Here is a 17,105-nt window from a genome sequence, read left to right as displayed (position 1 = left end):
ACTCGACCGAAACAAAGTATAGGTTTTCATTATGTGAATAACTTGGAAATCTTAGCTCAAACAGCTGCAAAACCTGTTTTCCCAGCACGGAGACCTTGAGTTCTATAATATAAGGCCATAAACATGTTTGTCTGAGTCTTCTATCAAAAGTTACAGCTATTTCTATGAAGTTGTACAAAAACGCTTTCTTTCGCCAAGACAGTGCGTTTCTCACTGTTACATGCATTTGAATGGGGAACTCGACCGAAACAAAGTATAGGTTTTCATTATGTGAATAACTTGGAAATCTTAGCTCAAACAGCTACAAAACCTGTTTTCCCAGCACGGGAACCTTGAGTTCTATAAGATAAAGCCATAAACATGTGTATCCGAGTCTTCTATCAAAAGTTACAGCTATTTATATGAAGTTGTACAAAAACGCTTTCTTTCGCCAAGACAGTGCGTTTCTCACTGTTACATGCATTTGAATGGGGAACTCGACCGAAACAAAGTATAGGTTTTCATTATGTGAATAACTTGGAAATCTTAGCTCAAACAGCTACAAAACCTGTTTTCCCAGCACGGAGACCTTGAGTTCTATAATATAAGGCCAGAAACATGTTTGTCTGAGTCTTCTATCAAAAGTTACAGCTATTTCTATGAAGTTGTACAAAAACGCTTTCTTTCGCCAAGACAGTGCGTTTCTCACTGTTACATGCATTTGAATGGGGAACTCGACCGAAACAAAGTATAGGTTTTCATTATGTGAATAACTTGGAAATCTTAGCTCAAACAGCTGCAAAACCTGTTTTCCCAGCACAGAGACCTTGAGTTCTATAATATAAGGCCATAAACATGTTTGTCTGAGTCTTCTATCAAAAGTTACAGCTATTTCTATGAAGTTGTACAAAAACGCTTTCTTTCGCCAAGACAGTGCGTTTCTCACTGTTACATGCATTTGAATGGGGAACTCGACCGAAACAAAGTATATGTTTTCATTATGTGAATAACTTGGAAATCTTAGCTCAAACAGCTGCAAAACCTGTTTTCCCAGCACGGAGACCTTGAGTTCTATAATATAAGGCCATAAACATGTTTGTCTGAGTCTTCTATCAAAAGTTACAGCTATTTCTATGAAGTTGTACAAAAACGCTTTCTTTCGCCAAGACAGTGCGTTTCTCACTGTTACATGCATTTGAATGGGGAACTCGACCGAAACAAAGTATAGGTTTTCATTATGTGAATAACTTGGAAATCTTAGCTCAAACAGCTGCAAAACCTGTTTGCCCAGCACGGGAACCTTGAGTTCTATAAGATAAAGCTATAAACATGTGTATCCGAGTCTTCTATCAAAAGTTACAGCTATTCATATGAAGTTGTACAAAAACGCTTTCTTTCGCCAAGACAGTGCGTTTCTCACTGTTACATGCATTTGAATGGGGAACTCCACCGAAACAAAGTACAAGTTTTCATTATGTGAATAACTTGGAAATCTTAGCTCAAACAGCTGCAAAACCTGTTTTCCCAGCACGGAGACCTTGAGTTCTATAAGCCATAAACATGTTTGTCTGAGTCTTCTATCAAAAGTTACAGCTATTTCTATGAAGTTGTACAAAAACGCTTTCTTTCGCCAAGACAGTGCGTTTCTCACTGTTACATGCATTTGAATGGGGAACTCGACCGAAACAAAGTATATGTTTTCATTATGTGAATAACTTGGAAATCTTAGCTCAAACAGCTGCAAAACCTGTTTTCCCAGCACGGAGACCTTGAGTTCTATAATATAAGGCCATAAACATGTTTGTCTGAGTCTTCTATCAAAAGTTACAGCTATTTCTATGAAGTTGTACAAAAACGCTTTCTTTCGCCAAGACAGTGCGTTTCTCACTGTTACATGCATTTGAATGGGGAACTCGACCGAAACAAAGTATAGGTTTTCATTATGTGAATAACTTGGAAATCTTAGCTCAAACAGCTGCAAAACCTGTTTTCCCAGCACGGAGACCTTGAGTTCTATAATATAAGGCCATAAACATGTTTGTCTGAGTCTTCTATCAAAAGTTACAGCTATTTCTATGAAGTTGTACAAAAACGCTTTCTTTCGCCAAGACAGTGCGTTTCTCACTGTTAAATGCATTTGAATGGGGAACTCGACCGAAACAAAGTATAGGTTTTCATTATGTGAATAACTTGGAAATCTTAGCTCAAACAGCTACAAAACCTGTTTTCCCAGCACGGGAACCTTGAGTTCTATAAGATAAAGCCATAAACATGTGTATCCGAGTCTTCTATCAAAAGTTACAGCTATTTATATGAAGTTGTACAAAAACGCTTTCTTTCGCCAAGACAGTGCGTTTCTCACTGTTACATGCATTTGAATGGGGAACTCGACCGAAACAAAGTATAGGTTTTCATTATGTGAATAACTTGGAAATCTTAGCTCAAACAGCTGCAAAACCTGTTTTCCCAGCACGGAGACCTTGAGTTCTATAATATAAGGCCAGAAACATGTTTGTCTGAGTCTTCTATCAAAAGTTACAGCTATTTCTATGAAGTTGTACAAAAACGCTTTCTTTCGCCAAGACAGTGCGTTTCTCACTGTTACATGCATTTGAATGGGGAACTCGACCGAAACAAAGTATAGGTTTTCATTATGTGAATAACTTGGAAATCTTAGCTCAAACAGCTGCAAAACCTGTTTTCCCAGCACAGAGACCTTGAGTTCTATAATATAAGGCCATAAACATGTTTGTCTGAGTCTTCTATCAAAAGTTACAGCTATTTCTATGAAGTTGTACAAAAACGCTTTCTTTCGCCAAGACAGTGCGTTTCTCACTGTTACATGCATTTGAATGGGGAACTCGACCGAAACAAAGTATAGGTTTTCATTATGTGAATAACTTGGAAATCTTAGCTCAAACAGCTACAAAACCTGTTTTCCCAGCACGGGAACCTTGAGTTCTATAAGATAAAGCCATAAACATGTATATCCGAGTCTTCTATCAAAAGTTACAGCTATTTCTATGAAGTTGTACAAAAACGCTTTCTTTCGCCAAGACAGTGCGTTTCTCACTGTTACATGCATTTGAATGGGGAACTCGACCGAAACAAAGTATAGGTTTTCATTATGTGAATAACTTGGAAATCTTAGCTCAAACAGCTGCAAAACCTGTTTTCCCAGCACGGAGACCTTGAGTTCTATAATATAAGGCCATAAACATGTTTGTCTGAGTCTTCTATCAAAAGTTACAGCTATTTCTATGAAGTTGTACAAAAACGCTTTCTTTCGCCAAGACAGTGCGTTTCTCACTGTTACATGCATTTGAATGGGGAACTCGACCGAAACAAAGTATATGTTTTCATTATGTGAATAACTTGGAAATCTTAGCTCAAACAGCTACAAAACCTGTTTTCCCAGCACGGGAACCTTGAGTTCTATAAGATAAAGCCATAAACATGTGTATCCGAGTCTTCTATCAAAAGTTACAGCTATTTATATGAAGTTGTACAAAAACGCTTTCTTTCGCCAAGACAGTGCGTTTCTCACTGTTACATGCATTTGAATGGGGAACTCGACCGAAACAAAGTATAGGTTTTCATTATGTGAATAACTTGGAAATCTTAGCTCAAACAGCTGCAAAACCTGTTTTCCCAGCACGGAGACCTTGAGTTCTATAATATAAGGCCATAAACATGTTTGTCTGAGTCTTCTATCAAAAGTTACAGCTATTTCTATGAAGTTGTACAAAAACGCTTTCTTTCGCCAAGACAGTGCGTTTCTCACTGTTACATGCATTTGAATGGGGAACTCGACCGAAACAAAGTATATGTTTTCATTATGTGAATAACTTGGAAATCTTAGCTCAAACAGCTACAAAACCTGTTTTCCCAGCACGGGAACCTTGAGTTCTATAAGATAAAGCCATAAACATGTGTATCCGAGTCTTCTATCAAAAGTTACAGCTATTTATATGAAGTTGTACAAAAACGCTTTCTTTCGCCAAGACAGTGCGTTTCTCACTGTTACATGCATTTGAATGGGGAACTCGACCGAAACAAAGTATAGGTTTTCATTATGTGAATAACTTGGAAATCTTAGCTCAAACAGCTGCATAACCTGTTTTCCCAGCACGGAGACCTTGAGTTCTATAAGATAAAGCCATAAACATGTTTGTCCGAGTCTTCTATCAAAAGTTACAGCTATTTCTATGAAGTTGTACAAAAACGCTTTCTTTCGCCAAGACAGTGCGTTTCTCACTGTTACATGCATTTGAATGGGGAACTCGACCGAAACAAAGTATAGGTTTTCATTATGTGAATAACTTGGAAATCTTAGCTCAAACAGCTGCAAAACCTGTTTTCCCAGCACGGAGACCTTGAGTTCTATAATATAAGGCCATAAACATGTTTGTCTGAGTCTTCTATCAAAAGTTACAGCTATTTCTATGAAGTTGTACAAAAACGCTTTCTTTCGCCAAGACAGTGCGTTTCTCACTGTTACATGCATTTGAATGGGGAACTCGACCGAAACAAAGTATATGTTTTCATTATGTGAATAACTTGGAAATCTTAGCTCAAACAGCTACAAAACCTGTTTTCCCAGCACGGGAACCTTGAGTTCTATAAGATAAAGCCATAAACATGTGTATCCGAGTCTTCTATCAAAAGTTACAGCTATTTATATGAAGTTGTACAAAAACGCTTTCTTTCGCCAAGACAGTGCGTTTCTCACTGTTACATGCATTTGAATGGGGAACTCGACCGAAACAAAGTATAGGTTTTCATTATGTGAATAACTTGGAAATCTTAGCTCAAACAGCTGCATAACCTGTTTTCCCAGCACGGAGACCTTGAGTTCTATAAGATAAAGCCATAAACATGTTTGTCCGAGTCTTCTATCAAAAGTTACAGCTATTTCTATGAAGTTGTACAAAAACGCTTTCTTTCGCCAAGACAGTGCGTTTCTCACTGTTACATGCATTTGAATGGGGAACTCGACCGAAACAAAGTATAGGTTTTCATTATGTGAATAACTTGGAAATCTTAGCTCAAACAGCTACAAAACCTGTTTTCCCAGCACGGAGACCTTGAGTTCTATAAGATAAGGCCATAAACATGTTTGTCTGAGTCTTCTATCAAAAGTTACAGCTATTTCTATGAAGTTGTACAAAAACGCTTTCTTTCGCCAAGACAGTGCGTTTCTCACTGTTACATGCATTTGAATGGGGAACTCGACCGAAACAAAGTATAGGTTTTCATTATGTGAATAACTTGGAAATCTTAGCTCAAACAGCTGCAAAACCTGTTTTCCCAGCACGGAGACCTTGAGTTCTATAAGATAAAGCCATAAACATGTTTGTCTGAGTCTTCTATCAAAAGTTACAGCTATTTATATGAAGTTGTACAAAAACGCTTTCTTTCGCCAAGACAGTGCGTTTCTCACTGTTACATGCATTTGAATGGGGAACTCGACCGAAACAAAGTATAGGTTTTCATTATGTGAATAACTTGGAAATCTTAGCTCAAACAGCTACAAAACCTGTTTTCCCAGCACGGAGACCTTGAGTTCTATAAGATAAAGCCATAAACATGTTTGTCTGAGTCTTCTATCAAAAGTTACAGCTATTTCTATGAAGTTGTACAAAAACGCTTTCTTTCGCCAAGACAGTGCGTTTCTCACTGTTACATGCATTTGAATGGGGAACTCGACCGAAACAAAGTATAGGTTTTCATTATGTGAATAACTTGGAAATCTTAGCTCAAACAGCTGCAAAACCTGTTTTCCCAGCACGGAGACCTTGAGTTCTATAAGATAAAGCCATAAACATGTGTATCCGAGTCTTCTATCAAAAGTTACAGCTATTTATATGAAGTTGTACAAAAACGCTTTCTTTCGCCAAGACAGTGCGTTTCTCACTGTTACATGCATTTGAATGGGGAACTCGACCGAAACAAAGTACAAGTTTTCATTATGTGAATAACTTGGAAATCTTAGCTCAAACAGCTGCAAAACCTGTTTTCCCAGCACGGAGACCTTGAGTTCTATAATATAAGGCCATAAACATGTTTGTCTGAGTCTTCTATCAAAAGTTACAGCTATTTCTATGAAGTTGTACAAAAACGCTTTCTTTCGCCAAGACAGTGCGTTTCTCACTGTTACATGCATTTGAATGGGGAACTCGACCGAAACAAAGTATAGGTTTTCATTATGTGAATAACTTGGAAATCTTAGCTCAAACAGCTGCAAAACCTGTTTTCCCAGCACAGAGACCTTGAGTTCTATAATATAAGGCCATAAACATGTTTGTCTGAGTCTTCTATCAAAAGTTACAGCTATTTCTATGAAGTTGTACAAAAACGCTTTCTTTCGCCAAGACAGTGCGTTTCTCACTGTTACATGCATTTGAATGGGGAACTCCACCGAAACAAAGTATAGGTTTTCATTATGTGAATAACTTGGAAATCTTAGCTCAAACAGCTGCAAAACCTGTTTTCCCAGCACGGAGACCTTGAGTTCTATAAGATAAGGCCATAAACATGTTTGTCTGAGTCTTCTATCAAAAGTTACAGCTATTTCTATGAAGTTGTACAAAAACGCTTTCTTTCGCCAAGACAGTGCGTTTCTCACTGTTACATGCATTTGAATGGGGAACTCCACCGAAACAAAGTATAGGTTTTCATTATGTGAATAACTTGGAAATCTTAGCTCAAACAGCTGCAAAACCTGTTTTCCCAGCACGGAGACCTTGAGTTCTATAAGATAAAGCCATAAACATGTTTGTCTGAGTCTTCTATCAAAAGTTACAGCTATTTATATGAAGTTGTACAAAAACGCTTTCTTTCGCCAAGACAGTGCGTTTCTCACTGTTACATGCATTTGAATGGGGAACTCGACCGAAACAAAGTATAGGTTTTCATTATGTGAATAACTTGGAAATCTTAGCTCAAACAGCTACAAAACCTGTTTTCCCAGCACGGAGACCTTGAGTTCTATAAGATAAAGCCATAAACATGTTTGTCTGAGTCTTCTATCAAAAGTTACAGCTATTTCTATGAAGTTGTACAAAAACGCTTTCTTTCGCCAAGACAGTGCGTTTCTCACTGTTACATGCATTTGAATGGGGAACTCGACCGAAACAAAGTATAGGTTTTCATTATGTGAATAACTTGGAAATCTTAGCTCAAACAGCTACAAAACCTGTTTTCCCAGCACGGGGACCTTGAGTTCTATAATATAAGGCCATAAACATGTTTGTCTGAGTCTTCTATCAAAAGTTACAGCTATTTCTATGAAGTTGTACAAAAACGCTTTCTTTCGCCAAGACAGTGCGTTTCTCACTGTTACATGCATTTGAATGGGGAACTCGACCGAAACAAAGTATAGGTTTTCATTATGTGAATAACTTGGAAATCTTAGCTCAAACAGCTGCAAAACCTGTTTTCCCAGCACGGAGACCTTGAGTTCTATAATATAAGGCCATAAACATGTTTGTCTGAGTCTTCTATCAAAAGTTACAGCTATTTCTATGAAGTTGTACAAAAACGCTTTCTTTCGCCAAGACAGTGCGTTTCTCACTGTTACATGCATTTGAATGGGGAACTCGACCGAAACAAAGTATAGGTTTTCATTATGTGAATAACTTGGAAATCTTAGCTCAAACAGCTGCAAAACCTGTTTTCCCAGCACGGAGACCTTGAGTTCTATAAGATAAAGCCATAAACATGTTTGTCTGAGTCTTCTATCAAAAGTTACAGCTATTTCTATGAAGTTGTACAAAAACGCTTTCTTTCGCCAAGACAGTGCGTTTCTCACTGTTACATGCATTTGAATGGGGAACTCGACCGAAACAAAGTATAGGTTTTCATTATGTGAATAACTTGGAAATCTTAGCTCAAACAGCTGCAAAACCTGTTTTCCCAGCACGGAGACCTTGAGTTCTATAAGATAAAGCCATAAACATGTTTGTCTGAGTCTTCTATCAAAAGTTACAGCTATTTCTATGAAGTTGTACAAAAACGCTTTCTTTCGCCAAGACAGTGCGTTTCTCACTGTTAAATGCATTTGAATGGGGAACTCGACCGAAACAAAGTATAGGTTTTCATTATGTGAATAACTTGGAAATCTTAGCTCAAACAGCTGCAAAACCTGTTTTCCCAGCACGGGAACCTTGAGTTCTATAAGATAAAGCCATAAACATGTGTATCCGAGTCTTCTATCAAAAGTTACAGCTATTTATATGAAGTTGTACAAAAACGCTTTCTTTCGCCAAGACAGTGCGTTTCTCACTGTTACATGCATTTGAATGGGGAACTCGACCGAAACAAAGTATAGGTTTTCATTATGTGAATAACTTGGAAATCTTAGCTCAAACAGCTGCAAAACCTGTTTTCCCAGCACGGAGACCTTGAGTTCTATAATATAAGGCCAGAAACATGTTTGTCTGAGTCTTCTATCAAAAGTTACAGCTATTTCTATGAAGTTGTACAAAAACGCTTTCTTTCGCCAAGACAGTGCGTTTCTCACTGTTACATGCATTTGAATGGGGAACTCGACCGAAACAAAGTATATGTTTTCATTATGTGAATAACTTGGAAATCTTAGCTCAAACAGCTGCAAAACCTGTTTTCCCAGCACGGAGACCTTGAGTTCTATAATATAAGGCCATAAACATGTTTGTCTGAGTCTTCTATCAAAAGTTACAGCTATTTCTATGAAGTTGTACAAAAACGCTTTCTTTCGCCAAGACAGTGCGTTTCTCACTGTTACATGCATTTGAATGGGGAACTCGACCGAAACAAAGTATAGGTTTTCATTATGTGAATAACTTGGAAATCTTAGCTCAAACAGCTACAAAACCTGTTTTCCCAGCACGGGAACCTTGAGTTCTATAAGATAAAGCCATAAACATGTATATCCGAGTCTTCTATCAAAAGTTACAGCTATTTCTATGAAGTTGTACAAAAACGCTTTCTTTCGCCAAGACAGTGCGTTTCTCACTGTTACATGCATTTGAATGGGGAACTCGACCGAAACAAAGTATAGGTTTTCATTATGTGAATAACTTGGAAATCTTAGCTCAAACAGCTGCAAAACCTGTTTTCCCAGCACGGAGACCTTGAGTTCTATAATATAAGGCCATAAACATGTTTGTCTGAGTCTTCTATCAAAAGTTACAGCTATTTCTATGAAGTTGTACAAAAACGCTTTCTTTCGCCAAGACAGTGCGTTTCTCACTGTTACATGCATTTGAATGGGGAACTCGACCGAAACAAAGTATATGTTTTCATTATGTGAATAACTTGGAAATCTTAGCTCAAACAGCTACAAAACCTGTTTTCCCAGCACGGGAACCTTGAGTTCTATAAGATAAAGCCATAAACATGTGTATCCGAGTCTTCTATCAAAAGTTACAGCTATTTATATGAAGTTGTACAAAAACGCTTTCTTTCGCCAAGACAGTGCGTTTCTCACTGTTACATGCATTTGAATGGGGAACTCGACCGAAACAAAGTATAGGTTTTCATTATGTGAATAACTTGGAAATCTTAGCTCAAACAGCTGCAAAACCTGTTTTCCCAGCACGGAGACCTTGAGTTCTATAATATAAGGCCATAAACATGTTTGTCTGAGTCTTCTATCAAAAGTTACAGCTATTTCTATGAAGTTGTACAAAAACGCTTTCTTTCGCCAAGACAGTGCGTTTCTCACTGTTACATGCATTTGAATGGGGAACTCGACCGAAACAAAGTATATGTTTTCATTATGTGAATAACTTGGAAATCTTAGCTCAAACAGCTACAAAACCTGTTTTCCCAGCACGGGAACCTTGAGTTCTATAAGATAAAGCCATAAACATGTGTATCCGAGTCTTCTATCAAAAGTTACAGCTATTTATATGAAGTTGTACAAAAACGCTTTCTTTCGCCAAGACAGTGCGTTTCTCACTGTTACATGCATTTGAATGGGGAACTCGACCGAAACAAAGTATAGGTTTTCATTATGTGAATAACTTGGAAATCTTAGCTCAAACAGCTGCATAACCTGTTTTCCCAGCACGGAGACCTTAAGTTCTATAAGATAAAGCCATAAACATGTTTGTCCGAGTCTTCTATCAAAAGTTACAGCTATTTCTATGAAGTTGTACAAAAACGCTTTCTTTCGCCAAGACAGTGCGTTTCTCACTGTTACATGCATTTGAATGGGGAACTCGACCGAAACAAAGTATAGGTTTTCATTATGTGAATAACTTGGAAATCTTAGCTCAAACAGCTACAAAACCTGTTTTCCCAGCACGGAGACCTTGAGTTCTATAAGATAAGGCCATAAACATGTTTGTCTGAGTCTTCTATCAAAAGTTACAGCTATTTCTATGAAGTTGTACAAAAACGCTTTCTTTCGCCAAGACAGTGCGTTTCTCACTGTTACATGCATTTGAATGGGGAACTCGACCGAAACAAAGTATAGGTTTTCATTATGTGAATAACTTGGAAATCTTAGCTCAAACAGCTGCAAAACCTGTTTTCCCAGCACGGAGACCTTGAGTTCTATAATATAAGGCCATAAACATGTTTGTCTGAGTCTTCTATCAAAAGTTACAGCTATTTCTATGAAGTTGTACAAAAACGCTTTCTTTCGCCAAGACAGTGCGTTTCTCACTGTTACATGCATTTGAATGGGGAACTCGACCGAAACAAAGTATATGTTTTCATTATGTGAATAACTTGGAAATCTTAGCTCAAACAGCTACAAAACCTGTTTTCCCAGCACGGGAACCTTGAGTTCTATAAGATAAAGCCATAAACATGTGTATCCGAGTCTTCTATCAAAAGTTACAGCTATTTATATGAAGTTGTACAAAAACGCTTTCTTTCGCCAAGACAGTGCGTTTCTCACTGTTACATGCATTTGAATGGGGAACTCGACCGAAACAAAGTATAGGTTTTCATTATGTGAATAACTTGGAAATCTTAGCTCAAACAGCTGCAAAACCTGTTTTCCCAGCACGGAGACCTTGAGTTCTATAATATAAGGCCATAAACATGTTTGTCTGAGTCTTCTATCAAAAGTTACAGCTATTTCTATGAAGTTGTACAAAAACGCTTTCTTTCGCCAAGACAGTGCGTTTCTCACTGTTACATGCATTTGAATGGGGAACTCGACCGAAACAAAGTATATGTTTTCATTATGTGAATAACTTGGAAATCTTAGCTCAAACAGCTACAAAACCTGTTTTCCCAGCACGGGAACCTTGAGTTCTATAAGATAAAGCCATAAACATGTGTATCCGAGTCTTCTATCAAAAGTTACAGCTATTTATATGAAGTTGTACAAAAACGCTTTCTTTCGCCAAGACAGTGCGTTTCTCACTGTTACATGCATTTGAATGGGGAACTCGACCGAAACAAAGTATAGGTTTTCATTATGTGAATAACTTGGAAATCTTAGCTCAAACAGCTGCATAACCTGTTTTCCCAGCACGGAGACCTTAAGTTCTATAAGATAAAGCCATAAACATGTTTGTCCGAGTCTTCTATCAAAAGTTACAGCTATTTCTATGAAGTTGTACAAAAACGCTTTCTTTCGCCAAGACAGTGCGTTTCTCACTGTTACATGCATTTGAATGGGGAACTCGACCGAAACAAAGTATAGGTTTTCATTATGTGAATAACTTGGAAATCTTAGCTCAAACAGCTACAAAACCTGTTTTCCCAGCACGGAGACCTTGAGTTCTATAAGATAAGGCCATAAACATGTTTGTCTGAGTCTTCTATCAAAAGTTACAGCTATTTCTATGAAGTTGTACAAAAACGCTTTCTTTCGCCAAGACAGTGCGTTTCTCACTGTTACATGCATTTGAATGGGGAACTCGACCGAAACAAAGTATATGTTTTCATTATGTGAATAACTTGGAAATCTTAGCTCAAACAGCTACAAAACCTGTTTTCCCAGCACGGGAACCTTGAGTTCTATAAGATAAAGCCATAAACATGTGTATCCGAGTCTTCTATCAAAAGTTACAGCTATTTATATGAAGTTGTACAAAAACGCTTTCTTTCGCCAAGACAGTGCGTTTCTCACTGTTACATGCATTTGAATGGGGAACTCGACCGAAACAAAGTATAGGTTTTCATTATGTGAATAACTTGGAAATCTTAGCTCAAACAGCTGCAAAACCTGTTTTCCCAGCACGGAGACCTTGAGTTCTATAATATAAGGCCATAAACATGTTTGTCTGAGTCTTCTATCAAAAGTTACAGCTATTTCTATGAAGTTGTACAAAAACGCTTTCTTTCGCCAAGACAGTGCGTTTCTCACTGTTACATGCATTTGAATGGGGAACTCGACCGAAACAAAGTATATGTTTTCATTATGTGAATAACTTGGAAATCTTAGCTCAAACAGCTACAAAACCTGTTTTCCCAGCACGGGAACCTTGAGTTCTATAAGATAAAGCCATAAACATGTGTATCCGAGTCTTCTATCAAAAGTTACAGCTATTTATATGAAGTTGTACAAAAACGCTTTCTTTCGCCAAGACAGTGCGTTTCTCACTGTTACATGCATTTGAATGGGGAACTCGACCGAAACAAAGTATAGGTTTTCATTATGTGAATAACTTGGAAATCTTAGCTCAAACAGCTGCATAACCTGTTTTCCCAGCACGGAGACCTTAAGTTCTATAAGATAAAGCCATAAACATGTTTGTCCGAGTCTTCTATCAAAAGTTACAGCTATTTCTATGAAGTTGTACAAAAACGCTTTCTTTCGCCAAGACAGTGCGTTTCTCACTGTTACATGCATTTGAATGGGGAACTCGACCGAAACAAAGTATAGGTTTTCATTATGTGAATAACTTGGAAATCTTAGCTCAAACAGCTGCAAAACCTGTTTTCCCAGCACGGAGACCTTGAGTTCTATAAGATAAAGCCATAAACATGTGTATCCGAGTCTTCTATCAAAAGTTACAGCTATTTATATGAAGTTGTACAAAAACGCTTTCTTTCGCCAAGACAGTGCGTTTCTCACTGTTACATGCATTTGAATGGGGAACTCCACCGAAACAAAGTACAAGTTTTCATTATGTGAATAACTTGGAAATCTTAGCTCAAACAGCTACAAAACCTGTTTTCCCAGCACGGGAACCTTGAGTTCTATAAGATAAAGCCATAAACATGTGTATCTGAGTCTTCTATCAAAAGTTACAGCTATTTCTATGAAGTTGTACAAAAACGCTTTCTTTCGCCAAGACAGTGCGTTTCTCACTGTTACATGCATTTGAATGGGGAACTCGACCGAAACAAAGTATAGGTTTTCATTATGTGAATAACTTGGAAATCTTAGCTCAAACAGCTGCAAAACCTGTTTTCCCAGCACGGAGACCTTGAATTCTATAATATAAGGCCATAAACATGTTTGTCTGAGTCTTCTATCAAAAGTTACAGCTATTTCTATGAAGTTGTACAAAAACGCTTTCTTTCGCCAAGACAGTGCGTTTCTCACTGTTACATGCATTTGAATGGGGAACTCGACCGAAACAAAGTATATGTTTTCATTATGTGAATAACTTGGAAATCTTAGCTCAAACAGCTGCAAAACCTGTTTTCCCAGCACGGAGACCTTGAGTTCTATAATATAAGGCCATAAACATGTTTGTCTGAGTCTTCTATCAAAAGTTACAGCTATTTCTATGAAGTTGTACAAAAACGCTTTCTTTCGCCAAGACAGTGCGTTTCTCACTGTTACATGCATTTGAATGGGGAACTCGACCGAAACAAAGTATAGGTTTTCATTATGTGAATAACTTGGAAATCTTAGCTCAAACAGCTACAAAACCTGTTTTCCCAGCACGGGAACCTCGAGTTCTATAAGATAAAGCCATAAACATGTATATCCGAGTCTTCTATCAAAAGTTACAGCTATTTATATGAAGTTGTACAAAAACGCTTTCTTTCGCCAAGACAGTGCGTTTCTCACTGTTACATGCATTTGAATGGGGAACTCGACCGAAACAAAGTATAGGTTTTCATTATGTGAATAACTTGGAAATCTTAGCTCAAACAGCTGCAAAACCTGTTTTCCCAGCACGGAGACCTTGAGTTCTATAATATAAGGCCATAAACATGTTTGTCTGAGTCTTCTATCAAAAGTTACAGCTATTTCTATGAAGTTGTACAAAAACGCTTTCTTTCGCCAAGACAGTGCGTTTCTCACTGTTACATGCATTTGAATGGGGAACTCGACCGAAACAAAGTATATGTTTTCATTATGTGAATAACTTGGAAATCTTAGCTCAAACAGCTACAAAACCTGTTTTCCCAGCACGGGAACCTTGAGTTCTATAAGATAAAGCCATAAACATGTGTATCCGAGTCTTCTATCAAAAGTTACAGCTATTTATATGAAGTTGTACAAAAACGCTTTCTTTCGCCAAGACAGTGCGTTTCTCACTGTTACATGCATTTGAATGGGGAACTCGACCGAAACAAAGTATAGGTTTTCATTATGTGAATAACTTGGAAATCTTAGCTCAAACAGCTGCAAAACCTGTTTTCCCAGCACGGAGACCTTGAGTTCTATAATATAAGGCCATAAACATGTTTGTCTGAGTCTTCTATCAAAAGTTACAGCTATTTCTATGAAGTTGTACAAAAACGCTTTCTTTCGCCAAGACAGTGCGTTTCTCACTGTTACATGCATTTGAATGGGGAACTCGACCGAAACAAAGTATATGTTTTCATTATGTGAATAACTTGGAAATCTTAGCTCAAACAGCTACAAAACCTGTTTTCCCAGCACGGGAACCTTGAGTTCTATAAGATAAAGCCATAAACATGTGTATCCGAGTCTTCTATCAAAAGTTACAGCTATTTATATGAAGTTGTACAAAAACGCTTTCTTTCGCCAAGACAGTGCGTTTCTCACTGTTACATGCATTTGAATGGGGAACTCGACCGAAACAAAGTATAGGTTTTCATTATGTGAATAACTTGGAAATCTTAGCTCAAACAGCTGCAAAACCTGTTTTCCCAGCACGGGAACCTTGAGTTCTATAAGATAAAGCCATAAACATGTGTATCCGAGTCTTCTATCAAAAGTTACAGCTATTCATATGAAGTTGTACAAAAACGCTTTCTTTCGCCAAGACAGTGCGTTTCTCACTGTTACATGCATTTGAATGGGGAACTCGACCGAAACAAAGTATAGGTTTTCATTATGTGAATAACTTGGAAATCTTAGCTCAAACAGCTGCAAAACCTGTTTTCCCAGCACGGAGACCTTGAGTTCTATAAGATAAAGCCATAAACATGTGTATCCGAGTCTTCTATCAAAAGTTACAGCTATTTATATGAAGTTGTACAAAAACGCTTTCTTTCGCCAAGACAGTGCGTTTCTCACTGTTACATGCATTTGAATGGGGAACTCGACCGAAACAAAGTATAGGTTTTCATTATGTGAATAACTTGGAAATCTTAGCTCAAACAGCTGCAAAACCTGTTTTCCCAGCACGGAGACCTTGAGTTCTATAAGATAAAGCCATAAACATGTGTATCCGAGTCTTCTATCAAAAGTTACAGCTATTTATATGAAGTTGTACAAAAACGCTTTCTTTCGCCAAGACAGTGCGTTTCTCACTGTTACATGCATTTGAATGGGGAACTCCACCGAAACAAAGTACAAGTTTTCATTATGTGAATAACTTGGAAATCTTAGCTCAAACAGCTACAAAACCTGTTTTCCCAGCACGGGAACCTTGAGTTCTATAAGATAAAGCCATAAACATGTGTATCTGAGTCTTCTATCAAAAGTTACAGCTATTTATATGAAGTTGTACAAAAACGCTTTCTTTCGCCAAGACAGTGCGTTTCTCACTGTTACATGCATTTGAATGGGGAACTCGACCGAAACAAAGTACAAGTTTTCATTATGTGAATAACTTGGAAATCTTAGCTCAAACAGCTGCAAAACCTGTTTTCCCAGCACGGAGACCTTGAGTTCTATAATATAAGGCCATAAACATGTTTGTCTGAGTCTTCTATCAAAAGTTACAGCTATTTCTATGAAGTTGTACAAAAACGCTTTCTTTCGCCAAGACAGTGCGTTTCTCACTGTTACATGCATTTGAATGGGGAACTCGACCGAAACAAAGTATAGGTTTTCATTATGTGAATAACTTGGAAATCTTAGCTCAAACAGCTGCAAAACCTGTTTTCCCAGCACAGAGACCTTGAGTTCTATAATATAAGGCCATAAACATGTTTGTCTGAGTCTTCTATCAAAAGTTACAGCTATTTCTATGAAGTTGTACAAAAACGCTTTCTTTCGCCAAGACAGTGCGTTTCTCACTGTTACATGCATTTGAATGGGGAACTCCACCGAAACAAAGTATAGGTTTTCATTATGTGAATAACTTGGAAATCTTAGCTCAAACAGCTGCAAAACCTGTTTTCCCAGCACGGAGACCTTGAGTTCTATAAGATAAGGCCATAAACATGTTTGTCTGAGTCTTCTATCAAAAGTTACAGCTATTTCTATGAAGTTGTACAAAAACGCTTTCTTTCGCCAAGACAGTGCGTTTCTCACTGTTACATGCATTTGAATGGGGAACTCCACCGAAACAAAGTATAGGTTTTCATTATGTGAATAACTTGGAAATCTTAGCTCAAACAGCTGCAAAACCTGTTTTCCCAGCACGGAGACCTTGAGTTCTATAAGATAAAGCCATAAACATGTTTGTCTGAGTCTTCTATCAAAAGTTACAGCTATTTATATGAAGTTGTACAAAAACGCTTTCTTTCGCCAAGACAGTGCGTTTCTCACTGTTACATGCATTTGAATGGGGAACTCGACCGAAACAAAGTATAGGTTTTCATTATGTGAATAACTTGGAAATCTTAGCTCAAACAGCTACAAAACCTGTTTTCCCAGCACGGAGACCTTGAGTTCTATAAGATAAAGCCATAAACATGTTTGTCTGAGTCTTCTATCAAAAGTTACAGCTATTTCTATGAAGTTGTACAAAAACGCTTTCTTTCGCCAAGACAGTGCGTTTCTCACTGTTACATGCATTTGAATGGGGAACTCGACCGAAACAAAGTATAGGTTTTCATTATGTGAATAACTTGGA

The sequence above is a fragment of the Aulonocara sp. 'chitande type north' Nkhata Bay genome, linkage group LG5, assembly GCF_057382095.1.
Source record: "Aulonocara sp. 'chitande type north' Nkhata Bay isolate Kocher_YH1m ecotype deep benthic linkage group LG5, A_spYH_male_GT1.1, whole genome shotgun sequence".
Taxonomy (NCBI): Eukaryota; Metazoa; Chordata; class Actinopteri; order Cichliformes; family Cichlidae; genus Aulonocara; species Aulonocara sp. 'chitande type north' Nkhata Bay.
The sequence above is the reverse complement of the archived record's forward strand: the minus strand, read 5'-3'. Positions refer to the sequence as shown.